Consider the following 13,661-nt stretch of genomic DNA (forward strand, 5'->3'; position numbering starts at 1 on the left):
CTTGGCGATCTACAAAGCAGTCTATTGTGGATACCTCATCAAATTATACTAAGATAATAGTTATTCATGAAATGAGCCGTGAAGTTGTGTGGCTGAGGTCAATGATACATCTCATTCGAGAAATGTGTGGTTTAAAATGTGATAAAATACCCATAATCTTATATGAAGATAATGCAGCATGCATTGCCCAATTGAAGGGAGGATTCATAAAATAAGATAGGACAAAGCACATTTCACCAAAGTTGTTCTTCACACACGAGCTCCAAAAGAATAGTGATATCAACGTGCAACAGATTCGTTCAAGTGATAATATGGATGATTTGTTCACCAAGTCTCTACCAACCGCAACTTTCGAGAAGATGGTGCACAAGATTGGAATGCGAAGACTCAAATATTTGGCCTGAAGTTCTCATCAGGGGGAGTTAATACATGTTGTACTCTTTTTTCCATACAAGGTTTTGTCCCACTGGGTTTTTCTTGTAAGGTTTTTAATGAGGCAACCAAAATGTATATTATTAGAAATATGTACTCTTTTTCCTTCACTAGAATTTTTCCCACTGGGTTGTTTTCTAGTAAGGTTTTAACGAGGCATATTATCTATCGGACATCCAAGGGGGAGTGTTATAAAATATATATATGAATGTCCATAGAGTCTAGATTTTCCACATGTCCTAAAAAGAATATGTACATGTACATTTGGTGGCATGTATGAAATGAAGAAAATGAAGCAAGGTACCTGTACATTTGGTGGCATGTATGAAATGAAGAAATGAAGCAACACAAGTTTGATTTTAACTCTTGGTGTTGTCATTGATGACTTCATCAAGAGATTTACCATCTCTATAAATAGATGGTTAAGTTCTCAATTTGTAAGAGATATCAACAAGAAGTGAAATACAATCTCTCCCTCCTTTCTACAAAGTTATTAGTTTGCTTCTCTTGTTTATTTCCAATTATATAGTTTTATAACACTTTCTTTTATTTCATGACATATAATGGAATAGAGAATGTCAACTTTTGACTTTGTCTATATCTTTGGACTTAACAAATAGGCTCTTAGGATTATAGAATTCAACAACTCTAAATTATGGGGGTGACAACATTGGATAACAAAGACGCCACCAAGGTGGGAAATTTTGGCTGGTACTTGCTCTTCGTTGTACATTTAAACTTTATATGACTCCTAAGAAAAATCCAACTAAAATTTTCACATGTACCTTATTTTCTTTTTTGGTAGTATTTTAAATTTCACTTCATAGTGATTTCTCTTGTATTTTGACTTCTAAACTCCCGGTGCAAATATCTTCATATCTTAAGTGATTCAAAGTGAATTCACAAAGCAATTAGGAGGCCTTTGGACATAAATAGTTGATTTTTTTTAAAAAAATTAATATATGAAATTAAGTTGAAAAAGAGCATTTGGAAGTTAAATTTATGTTTGGACATGAAAACACAATTAAAGTTTTGTGCTTCAAACTTCAAATTTCATATTCAAGTTTGAAGTTGAAATAATGGACCAATTTGATAAACAATTACTTGAAATATTCTACAATACTTTTCCAAAATTTGAAAAAATATGTGTGGACAAACCGGTGCTTAGCAGTGGAAGCTGCCACATCTTACAGCCTCACAGCGCAAACAATGTCCACTTTCTCTGGTCTAAAGAAAAGTAGTTCAGATAAATATTTTTTGTTTCTATGGAAAATTTTCTTCTTTGAATTTTGGCAGGAAAGGAAATATTATTGTCAATATATACTTTCCTTCCTACTTTAAGAAAATTCAATACATGAGGAAGGAAAAGCCTTTTGAGGCATTTAAGTGGGAAGAGTTTAAGCCTAAAGTTGAACTACGAAAATGCCCACTAAAAACTAATCATTTTTCTCTTCACTAAAAATATTTATTAAATAAATAATTACACCTAAATAAAACTGAAAACATGATTAAAACATGCCATTTCCCACTTCTCAATGAGCTTTAATTATTGGTCCATTTAGCTTCTACATCGTTAAAAATCTTAAAATCATCCGTTTACAACTACCAAGGTAAAAAGCAAAATGAGATGCAAAACATGATCTAAAATACTTATAGAAAAGTTATTCCCACGTCTCATTTGCAGCAACATTTAAAATTTGCTATAAATTGTTTTTATTATTAAATTTTAAAATGTTATTATTGTAATGCTTGGTCAGCACTTAATGCTACTCAGTTATAGTAATTATTGGTTAATCAATAGGAAGGATAAAGAATATAGACAAGTTTTGGGATAGATATTTTACCACGGTGTAAATCATTCCACCTCCTAAACTGAAAAACTTTGGGTTTCCTTCGTTACCAAATTAACTACATAATGACTAATCATTATTGTCTTATTTGATATCTTAAATTTTGCTTTCTAATCAACTTATATAAATAGACTTATTTATCTACAGTATGCACAACCCTCCTCATTAGAAGAAATAGTAGAGGTTATCTGCAAATTTTTGTACCGGATACGTTCATTTTCTTTGGTTACTTTTTGTAAGTATTCATGAAGATATGTATTCTTTTTCATGCAATTTTTGTAAGCACCACCCTCTATCATTATTGTCCTTCCAGAATAGAGGCGATGAACCCTGGACACACTAATATTTTTTTGTAATGCTTATTAATACAATGAAGCAGTTCAAAAGTTCAAACTAAAATGACGTGCCGCACTTGCTAGGATAGTGAACGTTGTATGTAGTAGTAGTATTTTGCAACATTATGTACTGTGGGTACATCTCAAAACTGATTTGTGGCAGTTTACTTCTGCAAAAGAGTATTTCTTTACCTGTGCTTCTTTGTCTTTGCCTTTTTATTTATCTTCTTTTCCTTTTTAATTTATTCCAAACATTCCTATCTATATATTCAATTATCTTTGAAAGAAGTCTATCGAAATAAATGCAATGGGTATAACTTCTGTAATGACGAGCCTCAAAAATCATTGCCAAGGATCTCTACTTCTATTTTAATTTGGAGGTTCCAAAAATATTCTTTTTCCTGTTTGACATTTCACTTTGCACTTAGTGGAACATACACCAAACACTATATGAAGTAACATATAAATATACTAGATGTTTGCGCCTAATAATATAAAAGTGTAACTCCTTATATATTTTAACAGCTACCTAACCAAATTTTGTTGTTTGATTTTGTAGGTTCAGCCAGTATATAATCATTTGTCGTTAAAAAAAGAAGGCATTTGAATAACATGATTGCTCATAACTTTCAGCTTGTACTTTTCCACTGTAAATTTTCTTTTTACTCATTTCTATATACTATTTCGGACACACGTATCCAAAGACTAGTATAATAAAATCATCATGAACTAGAACACACCTTTTGTAAGCTCTAATTTTTATCTATAAGTTAGATAACTATTTTTAAATTATGCATTATATTAAAAGATTGTTACTTTTAAATATAATAAAGTTTACAATAATGGCTAGCTAGACTATGTGTAGGCACATTTTTTTAATACATAAGGTATAGGGCTAGGGGAAGTGAAACTGGGGGAGGGGATTACAAGGTAAGAAATTGAACCCTCACCAATAAGATAAAAATTTAAGTAACTAACCGACTAAGCTACTAAGGTCCCCTAAGCACATACACTAGAACTAGCATTAACAAAGAAAATAAGTAAACTCAGAGAAAAGGTTATTATGTCTTAGGATGTTAACGAGGAGATAACTCAGATATTGATGCCTTATTTCGTGATGAACCAATAGATTTACTTTTGGCTAGTTCACTAGAGTTTGTCATTCTTGAATAAGCGACATCTCTGCGCTAGTATTGCTTTGCATATAGTACGCAGGCCCTGAAGGCACTGGAAGACTCAAAGAGAGGCTACTGAGCATGAGAACAATTACTGCCATGGTTGGTCTATCAACCATATTTTCTTGAACACACAATAAAGCAATGTGAATACATCTCATTTTGTCTCGAACGAGTCCTGAGGTTCCCCTCAACATTGGATCTATAAAATTTATAGCTGTTCCATTCCGCCAATTCGACCAAGCCTGCGATAGATCAACTCTCATAATAAGACGAAATCATATATCATACTGAGTATTACAAGAAACTTAAGAAAAAACACTAAATAGCCTTACTCATAAAAGTATTTGTCTTCAAAAATATAAGAGCATTTGTCAAGTTTATGTTAAACATATCACTTAATTAGCGCTCAACTAGTTGGAGTAGTAAGGTTGAATTTGAAAAAGAAAAAGTAATAGTAATTGATTCTTGTTTTCTAAAGCATAAAATATTTTGGAATAATGTAATTCACCAATATTTGGGAGGTAAGAGATAAACATATTTCATACTCCATAATGCATGTAGCAGATCCCAACTAGTTTAGGATTGAGGAATACTTGATTGATTGACCAGTTACTTACATAGCTCAGAAGATCTTCCACGGATTCTCCATTTCTGAAACTAGTTTAGGATTGAGGAATATTTGATTGATTGGCTGGTTACTTACAGATCTCAGAAGATCTTCCATATATTCTCCACTTCTGAAATAAGTGTTTTTTTGTCCACTTAAAATTTCTAAGACTAGTACTCCGAAGCTAAAAACATCTGATTTGACTGAAAATTGCCCGTGCATTGCATATTCTAGTGCCATGTATCCACTGCCAAACAAAATTCAATTGTTAAAGTTTTTCATACACATATTTTGCACTTCTCATTGACAGACTAAGGTAAAAGGCTAAATAATCAGTTCTGTTAGTTTAGTAGTCCAAGCAGTGGGATAAGCAAAACTAAATGAACTGTCAAAACAGGGAACTACATGGTTCATTAAGGAACTTGGGCATTTTTCAATGAACTTAGGAAGTAAAAAACATTGTGCTGCAATTTATATAGCAAATTGGGTTGTTATGGACTCCTTTTGATGTCTGTTTTTTTTTTTTTTTTCCGCTCCTTCCGCGTATCCTTAGTGAGAATGTATCTCACTGTAATGTGAAGACAATTCTTAGACCATTGATCTATTCTTAGCTGAGCAAACAACAAGTTTTGATGAGTTAAGACCTATATCATATAAATTGCTGCCGAGAGATCATATTTAATAAACCACTCTGAACAATAAATTCATATGCCGAAAAGAAAAAGATTTTTTTTTTGTCTAGACAGAATCAAATTTAGCCTATTCATTTCCAGAACTCTGCTTTGGCAGAAGATCATACTTCTAGAAATGAGCTTCATTTTATCATCAGAGATTGCAACTTTGCTAATGACCAAATTGAGAATAGAACTCTAGATATTTGACTATTCATCTCGAATAACACAAATTTTAGACACCACCAAAGTCCTAGCTCAACAATATTGAGGTAACCACTCCTGAGGAGATTACAATGACATGCAAACTCCGTATTCTAATAACAATTCAAGGAAAATTTTCTTTTGTCTCGAGGCAGCATTTATTCTTGCTAAATAGTTAAAGAAGCATTCCCAGTGGTATGAAAAGTACCATTCTATCTGACGAGAGATGTAAAAATTACTAGGTCCCAATAATCCTGCTTGTGTTCCCCTGAGTTTCATCCAATGTAAACAGTGTTGCCATGCCAAAGTCTGAACTTTTTGGATTCATTTCTGCATCAAGGAGATAGCTTGAGATTACGATAAATGATCCGAAGCCTAGAATCCTCATGAAGATAAAGAATTCCCCTAGCAATGCCCCCTATGATTTTGGATCTCCTTTCCCAATCCAATTGCCTACGTTTAATTGAATCTGCGAACAAGATGAAGAATATAAATTACGAGTTAGACTTCTATACATTGACAATATAAGACTTTTAATCTTAAGTCACTTAGACGATTACTAAATGTAACTGCTCATAATAAGTGCTATTAGTTTTATTGTAAAATAAAGCAAACAACCAGACAAGATATCAAATTACATTGACAAAAGAAGTGTCGTATTAATTAGGTTGTTAGTGTATGGAAGTTAGATTCATAAATTATTGATGCTCAAGCTCCATACTTGATATAATTAAGCAATGCATACCAAATAAAAAGTGATCAAGGCTTGCATTGGGAACAAATTCATAGACAAGAAGTCTCTCTATTCCATCTAGGCAAAATCCTAGCACCCTAACCAAATTCCTGTGTTGAAGCCTGGCAACCAACAAAACCTCGTTTTTGAATTCTAGATCACCTTGGCCTGAATCTGCTGACAATCTTTTTACTGCTACTTCTTGTCCATTTTGAAGCTTACCCTGAGTTAAACATATGAGAACAAATTGAAAAATTATGAATTGAAACGATAAAATTATAACCAGTATTCTTGTTCCAACTAGAGTGTTATGCATTAAGGAGTTAACTTGTAAATGTCAGTGGAAAGAACTTTTGTGCTATAGAAGTTAAACTCATGGAACAATATGTAAGCTTAATCACCTTGTACACAGGACCAAATCCACCTTGTCCCAACTTATTAGCATTTGAGAAGTTATCTGTTGCTGCTTCAATTGTAGAAAAATCATATTGCAAGGATTCTGCGGTGCTAAAATCATCCCCCTGTGTACCTTCACAAACATAGTAGTAATAGGATAAAACAAATTATTGAAAGATAGGTCGTAAGAATTCAACTTTCCTTAATTATTGTTTGTTTATAGTTTAAGCTTACTCTGAATTCCTTTCACTCGCTTCCTTTTACACCTCCTCATCAGGATGACAGAAATTCAAATAATAAGAATAAAAATTGTAGCAATTTGCACAACGATAATGATGATTGTTCGTGCTGTTTTATCATCCTTCCCCTTTGGAGCTATTTTATCATCCCTCCCTATAGGAACCGTTTTATTTTCATTCCCTACAAAAAAAAAAAAAAGACTTAAAGTTAGTATAATATCAATTTTTAACTACTACTGATGCGAAAATAATTTTCTATCTTCCAATTTCCAATCCACTTAATACAATTGCTCCTATAATATAATATGCTCTTCCTTAACACAAGTCAAAATTTGTGGTCATTTGGATTGTGTGATCATCTCATCTACAGACTTAAGTTTCCATACATGGTGCACTTTTCTTTACTTAATATCTTCAAACACCTTCTTAAGTGCGAGCCTGATTCTTTATTATGAGCCAAACACTCAGTAATTCTTCTTGATAGCCGGTGAAAAGTGAAATTTGAATCTAGAACCTTATTTGCTCTGCTCTACTGATTACCATATTGAAATTGTGTTACTATCTCATCTGAGAACTTAAACAATTTGAGAAGGTGGACTTTTATTTACTTAATTGTGTCTTCAATTGTCACATCAAAATTGGACATTGATCAAGTTGGGACGAGCAGAAGGAACAATAAAAATGTATTCACCTGCAGGTGGCGGAGCTTCCAGCACCACATCCTTGAAGAAAATGTAACTTTCATAACGGAAGTTGCACCTAACGCCTACTGTTCTGCCACCCCTCTTTCCATTGCAGGGACGATTAGGCATATCTCCATAAGCGCCAGTTAGACAATTGAAGCAATTCTCATGAGATAAATCAGGAGTACACTGCGCAAGTGCATATACAGTCTGAAAATCTGGACTTGTCGCATTACCACTAGCATATTTTCGAAGACCACCATTTGCAGCACGGCCTTGTAAACTATCCAATAAATTATATACTTCCTGATTAAATCCCTCAGGTTTTGAGGCATTCCCACTATTGCACATGTAATATAGAACAGAATTTGACGTAGTGTCCAAAATGGATCGATCAGAGTACTGTAACGTACAATTATCATAGCCACCAAAAGTTTCTCTTTGGTTAGGACATAATTGTACAAGCTTTTGAGCAACATTATTGACACAACTGCGACATTTTTCTACCTCCACATCTTCTCTACATAGCACAATAGCACTGACCATGTCGGAGTTTTGACCAATGGAAGCATTATAGAAACCATATTTATCCATATTTGAGGAAAGGGAAGAGAGGAGCGAGTTAAGATTTTTCTGGTATGCACTATTTTCAGTATAGTTACCCTTGTCACCATATGAAGCGTATACTAAATCAGGCAGCTGTGCTAGGATGAGATCGTGAAGATGTATATGCAAAAACTGTTCGCAAAGTAATCTGTATAAGTTTAAATAAAGTTTCAACACAATCTGTAAAACACTTATTAAAAATAGATTACACAGTATAAAATACTTAACAGTAAAATACTTAAAACCAGTAAACTACAGAAACTGGAAAAATGAACAGAAACAGTGTTGGAAAAATAAAAATATTTTTCAGAATATAATCGAGGCCACTTAGTTCAAAGTGTGTCCTTAAGGAAATTATTCCCCTCACAGTACTCGAGGTTGATGGAATATGCCCTCCCAGGATAGAAAAATTATTTTACCAGAATAGTAGTACTCCAAATTCCGATAGCGGCGAACCACTCAATGGCAGTGTATCACACAGAATAAAACAAGAGAGTTTTGGAGAGAAAGGTTTTATTTTGTTGCAGAAAACTCGTTATGAATTCTGGAACAAAACAGGAATTTATAGCAGTGATTCTGAATGTTTACAACCATTCAGATCAGTCACCAGGTTTTTGGAGGGAAATTCGAAAATATCCGGGAAGGGGAAAAACGGACCGGGTCGGTCACAAGTCGCGGGTCAGGGTCGATCCGCATTGGATTAATTAATTAATTAAATAATTAAAGAAAAGTTTGTACAAAAAGATAATCAATCAATCGATCTTTGACAAATCCAAATCCAAAGCGCCAAAGCCAAAGCCAAAGCCGAAGTCGAGCGAGAGGGGTCCTTGCCCCCTCAACCCTTTTAGCTACTAGAGAAGGTGTAATGTAATATATACACCTCTCTTTTTCTCTCTTTTTCCTATGTGGGACAAATGCTTTAACCAAAGCAAAAGGGACCTTTTACATTCCCTTCAATTTTCATCCTATCATTTCCCATTCACCAATATCAAAACCCAACAATCCCCCACATGAATGGGGAATGGCCATAATATAAAAGAATGCGCGGACAAGTGTGATATACAAACGAAGATTGACTGCATCTGGATAAGTAGGTTTCCCTTTGAACTTTCCGTAGTGAACTTATATCGGATATACTCGATCAATCGGTAGATTTGATATCTTTGAACCGTCGAACTTTGTTGTATACCTAGACAACATAAGTCACACAATCATCCCTCAACCGTTTATAGTTCTCACGGTTGTGTTCGTTTCAGCCATGAACACCGCCTGGTTTCATGAGTGCATAGAGAATGGGCCTTCACTGTCATTCCCTTTTAAAGCGGCTTACACTTAACACTCACATAGGTGATTTCTAAACATGTGGTCCTATAGCCACATTATCTGGTCATACACTGCCAGATTTAGATAATCATTAAAAATCTTAATACTTTATTAACTCATTAACAAGCCATAAAGTTTTATCCTTATTTCTGAACATTGTCTTCATCCGAGAATGGGTTGAGTTATTTGACAATGTTAAACCGTCAGTCACAACTTTGTTTGATCTCCTTGAACCTAGCTCTTGGGATCTCCAGTCTGCTAGGTGGAGTTACCGCCATGATGACTTGTGCTCGGCCTTAACCCCATTCCCATTGATGATTTACTAACTCCTTCTCTAGATAAGCCTTTTGTAAGCGGATCTGCTACATTATCTCTTGACTTTACATAGTCAATCATGATAACGCCACTAGAGAGGAGTTGTCTAACGGTATTGTGTCTCCGTCGTATGTGACGAGATTTTTCGTTATACATTACGCTCCCTGCCCTACCTATTGTTACTTGACTGTCAAAATGTATACATATAGGAGCCAAAGGTTTGGGCCAGAATGGAATATCTTCTAAGAAATTCCGGAGCCATTCAGCTTCTTCACCGGCCTTGTCTAAAGCTATGAATTCAGATTCCATAGTGGAACGGGCGATGCAAGTCTGTTTGGATGATTTCCAAGACACTGCTCCACTCCTAATTGTGAAAACATATCCACTCGTGGATTTAACTTCAGACGATCCAGTGATCCAATTTGCGTCACTATATCCCTCAATCACTTCGGGATATTTATTATAATGTAAAGCATAGTCTTGAGTATGTTTCAGATACCCCAAAACTCGTTTCATTGCAATGTGTGTGATTGGGATTACTTGTAAACCGACTCAGTTTGCTAATAGTACATGCTATATCTGGTCGTGTACAATTCATGATATACATCAGACTTCCCAACACTCTCGCATAGTCCCCTTGTGATTTACTTTCACCTTCATTCATTTGAAGTGCGTAACTCACATCAATTGGAGTTCTGGCAATCTTGAAATCCAAGTACTTGAACTTGTCAAGTACTTTCTCTACATAGTGAGACTGTGATAATGTTATACCTTGTGGAGTTCTATGAATTCTGATTCTTAGGATTACATCAGCAATTCCTAAGTTTTTCATGTCAAATTTGCTAGCCAGCATGCGCTTTCTAGCATTTATATCTGTCATATCTTTGCTCATTATCAGCATGTCATCAACATACAAACAAACAATGACTTCGTGGCCTGGAGTGTTTTTAATGTAAACACATTTATCACACTCATTGATTTTAAAGCCATTTGCCAACATGGTTTGGTCAAATTTAGCATGCCATTGTTTGGGTGCTTGCTTAAGTCCATAAAGCGACTTTACAAATTTGCACACTTTCTTTTCTTTACTAGGAACCACAAAACCCTTGGGTTGTTCCATGTAAATTTCTTCCTCCAAATCACCATTTAAGAAAGTTGTTTTAACGTCCATTTGGTGAATTTCAAGACCATACACGACTGCCAGATCTACTAACACCCGAATGGATGTTATTCTTATTACAGGCGAGTATGTGTCAAAATAATCAAGACCTTTTTTTTGTCTATAAGCTTTGACCACAAGCCTTGCCTTATATTTGTCAATAGTGCCATCAACTTTCATTTTCCTTTTAAAAATCCATTTAGAACCTAAAGGCTTGTTTCCAGGAGGAAGATCAACCACTTCCCATGTGTGGTTATCTAAGATTGATTGAATCTCACTATTGACTGCCTGTTTCCAAAATGCTGAATCAGAAGATGACATCGCTGCTTTAAATGTTTGAGGCTCATTTTCAAGCAAGAATGTCACAAAATCTGGTCCAAAGGAAATAGATGTTCTTTGATGTTTGCTACGCCTTGGATCCTCTTCACTTGGTGTACTTTCCTTTGGTTCTTCCCGCGGTCGTTTGGATCTTTCACTTGACGACTCACATGCAGTTTTATACGGATAAATGTTTTCAAAAAATTCAGCATAATCTGATTCAATTACCGTATTAACATGAATTTCGGGGTTGTCCGATTTGTGAACCAAAATCAGACAAGCTTTGCTATTTGTAGCATAGCCAATAAAAAAACAATCCACAGTTTTTGATCCGATTTTTACCCTTTTGGGCAAAGGAACTTGGACCTTTGCTAAACACCCCCACACTTTGAAATATTTCAAGTTGGGTTTTCTTTCTTTCCATAGTTCATATGGAATAGATTGTGTTTTGTTGTGGGGCACCCTGTTGAGTATTCGATTACCTATAAGGATAGCTTCCCCCCACAAGCTCTGCCGTAAACCAGAACTTATTAATAAAGCATTCATCATCTCCTTTAATGTTCAGTTTTTCCTTTCCGCAATTCCATTTGATTGTGGTATGTAGGGGGCAGTAGTTTGATGAATAATCCCATATTCTAAACATATCTCTGCAAAAGGAGATTCGTATTCCCCACCCCTATCACTTCTAATCATTTTAATCTTTTTATTCAATTGATTTTCGACTTCATTCTTATATTGCTTAAATGCCTCTATTGCTTCATCCTTACTATTTAGCAAATAAGCATAACAATATCGAGTGCAATTGTCAATAAAAGTTATGAAATACTTTTTCCCACCGCGAGATGGTATTGACTTCATATCACAAATGTCAGTGTGGATTAAGTCTAAAGGATTTGAATTCTTTTGAACAGACTTATACGAATGCTTAACAAACTTTGATTCAACACATATTTGACATTTAGATATATTATCCTCAAATTTAGGCAATATTTCAAGATTAATCATTTTCTGCAAGGTTTTGTAATTGACATGTCCTAAACGAATATGCCATAAATTATTTGACTCCAATAAGTAAGAAGAAGCAGATTTTCCATTAATACTGTCAACAACCATTACATTAAGTTTGAAAAGGCCCTCGGTGAGGTAGCCCTTTCCTACAAACATGTCATTCTTACTAAGTACAAATTTATCACTAACTAGCACGCACTTAAACCCATTTTTCACGAGTAGTGCGGCTGAAACTAGGTTCTTCCTAATTGTTGGAACGTGCATGACATTATTGAGAGTCAGCACCTTTCCGGATGTCATCTTCAACCGAACCTTTCCATATCCTTCAACTTTGGTTGTTGCAGTATTTCCCATGTTTAGCTCCTCTTCGGGTCCAGCGAGAGTGTAGGTTGCAAATGCTTCCTTAACGGCACACACATGTCGAGTGGCACCAGAATCAAGCCATCACTCCTTTGGGTTACCAACCAGGTTGCACTCAAACAACATTGCACACAGGTCATCAATATCTTCCACCATGTTTGCCTGACCTTTGTTTTTCTCTTTGTCCTTCTTGGGGGCACGACAGTCGGGAGCTTTATGGCCTGCTTTACCACAATTATAACAGTTGCCCTTGAACTTTTTCTTGTTAGGAACCTTCTCCTTTCCAAAAGGCCTCTTCCTTTTCTTGTTCTTTTTTGGAGCAGCATCTTCAACGACATTTGCCCTTCAATCGGTGAACTCTTACGGTACCTCTTCTCAGCGGTTTTGTTATCTTCCTCGATCTTGAGACGAATCACAAGATCCTCCAACTTCATTTCCTTTCTCTTGTGCTTAAGATAATTCTTGAAATCTTTCCATGAGGGCGGCAACTTCTCAATCATTGCAGCCGCTTGGAACACTTCATTCACTACCATACCTTCAGCAATAAGGTCATGGAAGATAATTTGAAGCTCTTGAACTTGGGTTCCAACGGTTTTTCCATCCACCATTTTGTAGTCTAGGAATTTGGCAACCACAAACTTCTTCAAGCAAGCATCTTCAGTTTTGTACTTCTTTTCAAGTGCACTCCATAGTTCTTTGGAGGTCTCTACTGCACTGTAGACGTTGTACAAGTCATCTTCTAAGGCACTCAAAATGTAGCCTTTACACAAAAAATCATCCTGTTTCCAAGCCTCAGTAACCATGAACTTTTGGTTGTCAGGCATGTCGGCGGCAGGCACGGGAGGGTCCTCACTGGTGAACTTTTGCATACCAAGGGTGGTAAGCCAAAAGAACATTCTTTACTGCCATCCTTTAAAGTTGGCACCGGTGAACTTCGCAGGTTTCTCAGCCGGTGGCACAGCGGTACGGGTTGTAGGAGTAACCGCTAGTGCAATATTCGCAGAGGGAGTTCCAGTCTCAATTGCCATTATTTCTTTGTCATTGTCAAATCGACAAACTGTTTTAGTTAATAAAACCAGAATAACAATTAAATCACAAACTTAAACGATGAAGATTTTATTTCTTCAAATTGCAGTATAATTATGAACTTTGGTATTCCAACAAAGTTTTTATATCTTCGAGTCAGAATACTACTATTCATATGGAGTAGAAAACTACACAAGTTTTAATCTCCTTAAACAGAA

At 35.4% G+C, this 13,661-nt stretch overlaps 1 pseudogene; it reads right to left on the bottom strand.

The window, feature by feature from the left end:
• Nucleotides 1–3,668: 3,668 nt before the first annotated feature.
• LOC132623428 (cysteine-rich receptor-like protein kinase 44) lies at nt 3,669–13,326 on the bottom strand (annotated as a pseudogene).
• Between the last annotated feature and the right edge of the window lie 335 nt (nt 13,327–13,661).

Source organism: Lycium barbarum, chromosome 12, assembly GCF_019175385.1.
Source record: "Lycium barbarum isolate Lr01 chromosome 12, ASM1917538v2, whole genome shotgun sequence".
NCBI classification, from domain to species: Eukaryota; Viridiplantae; Streptophyta; class Magnoliopsida; order Solanales; family Solanaceae; genus Lycium; species Lycium barbarum.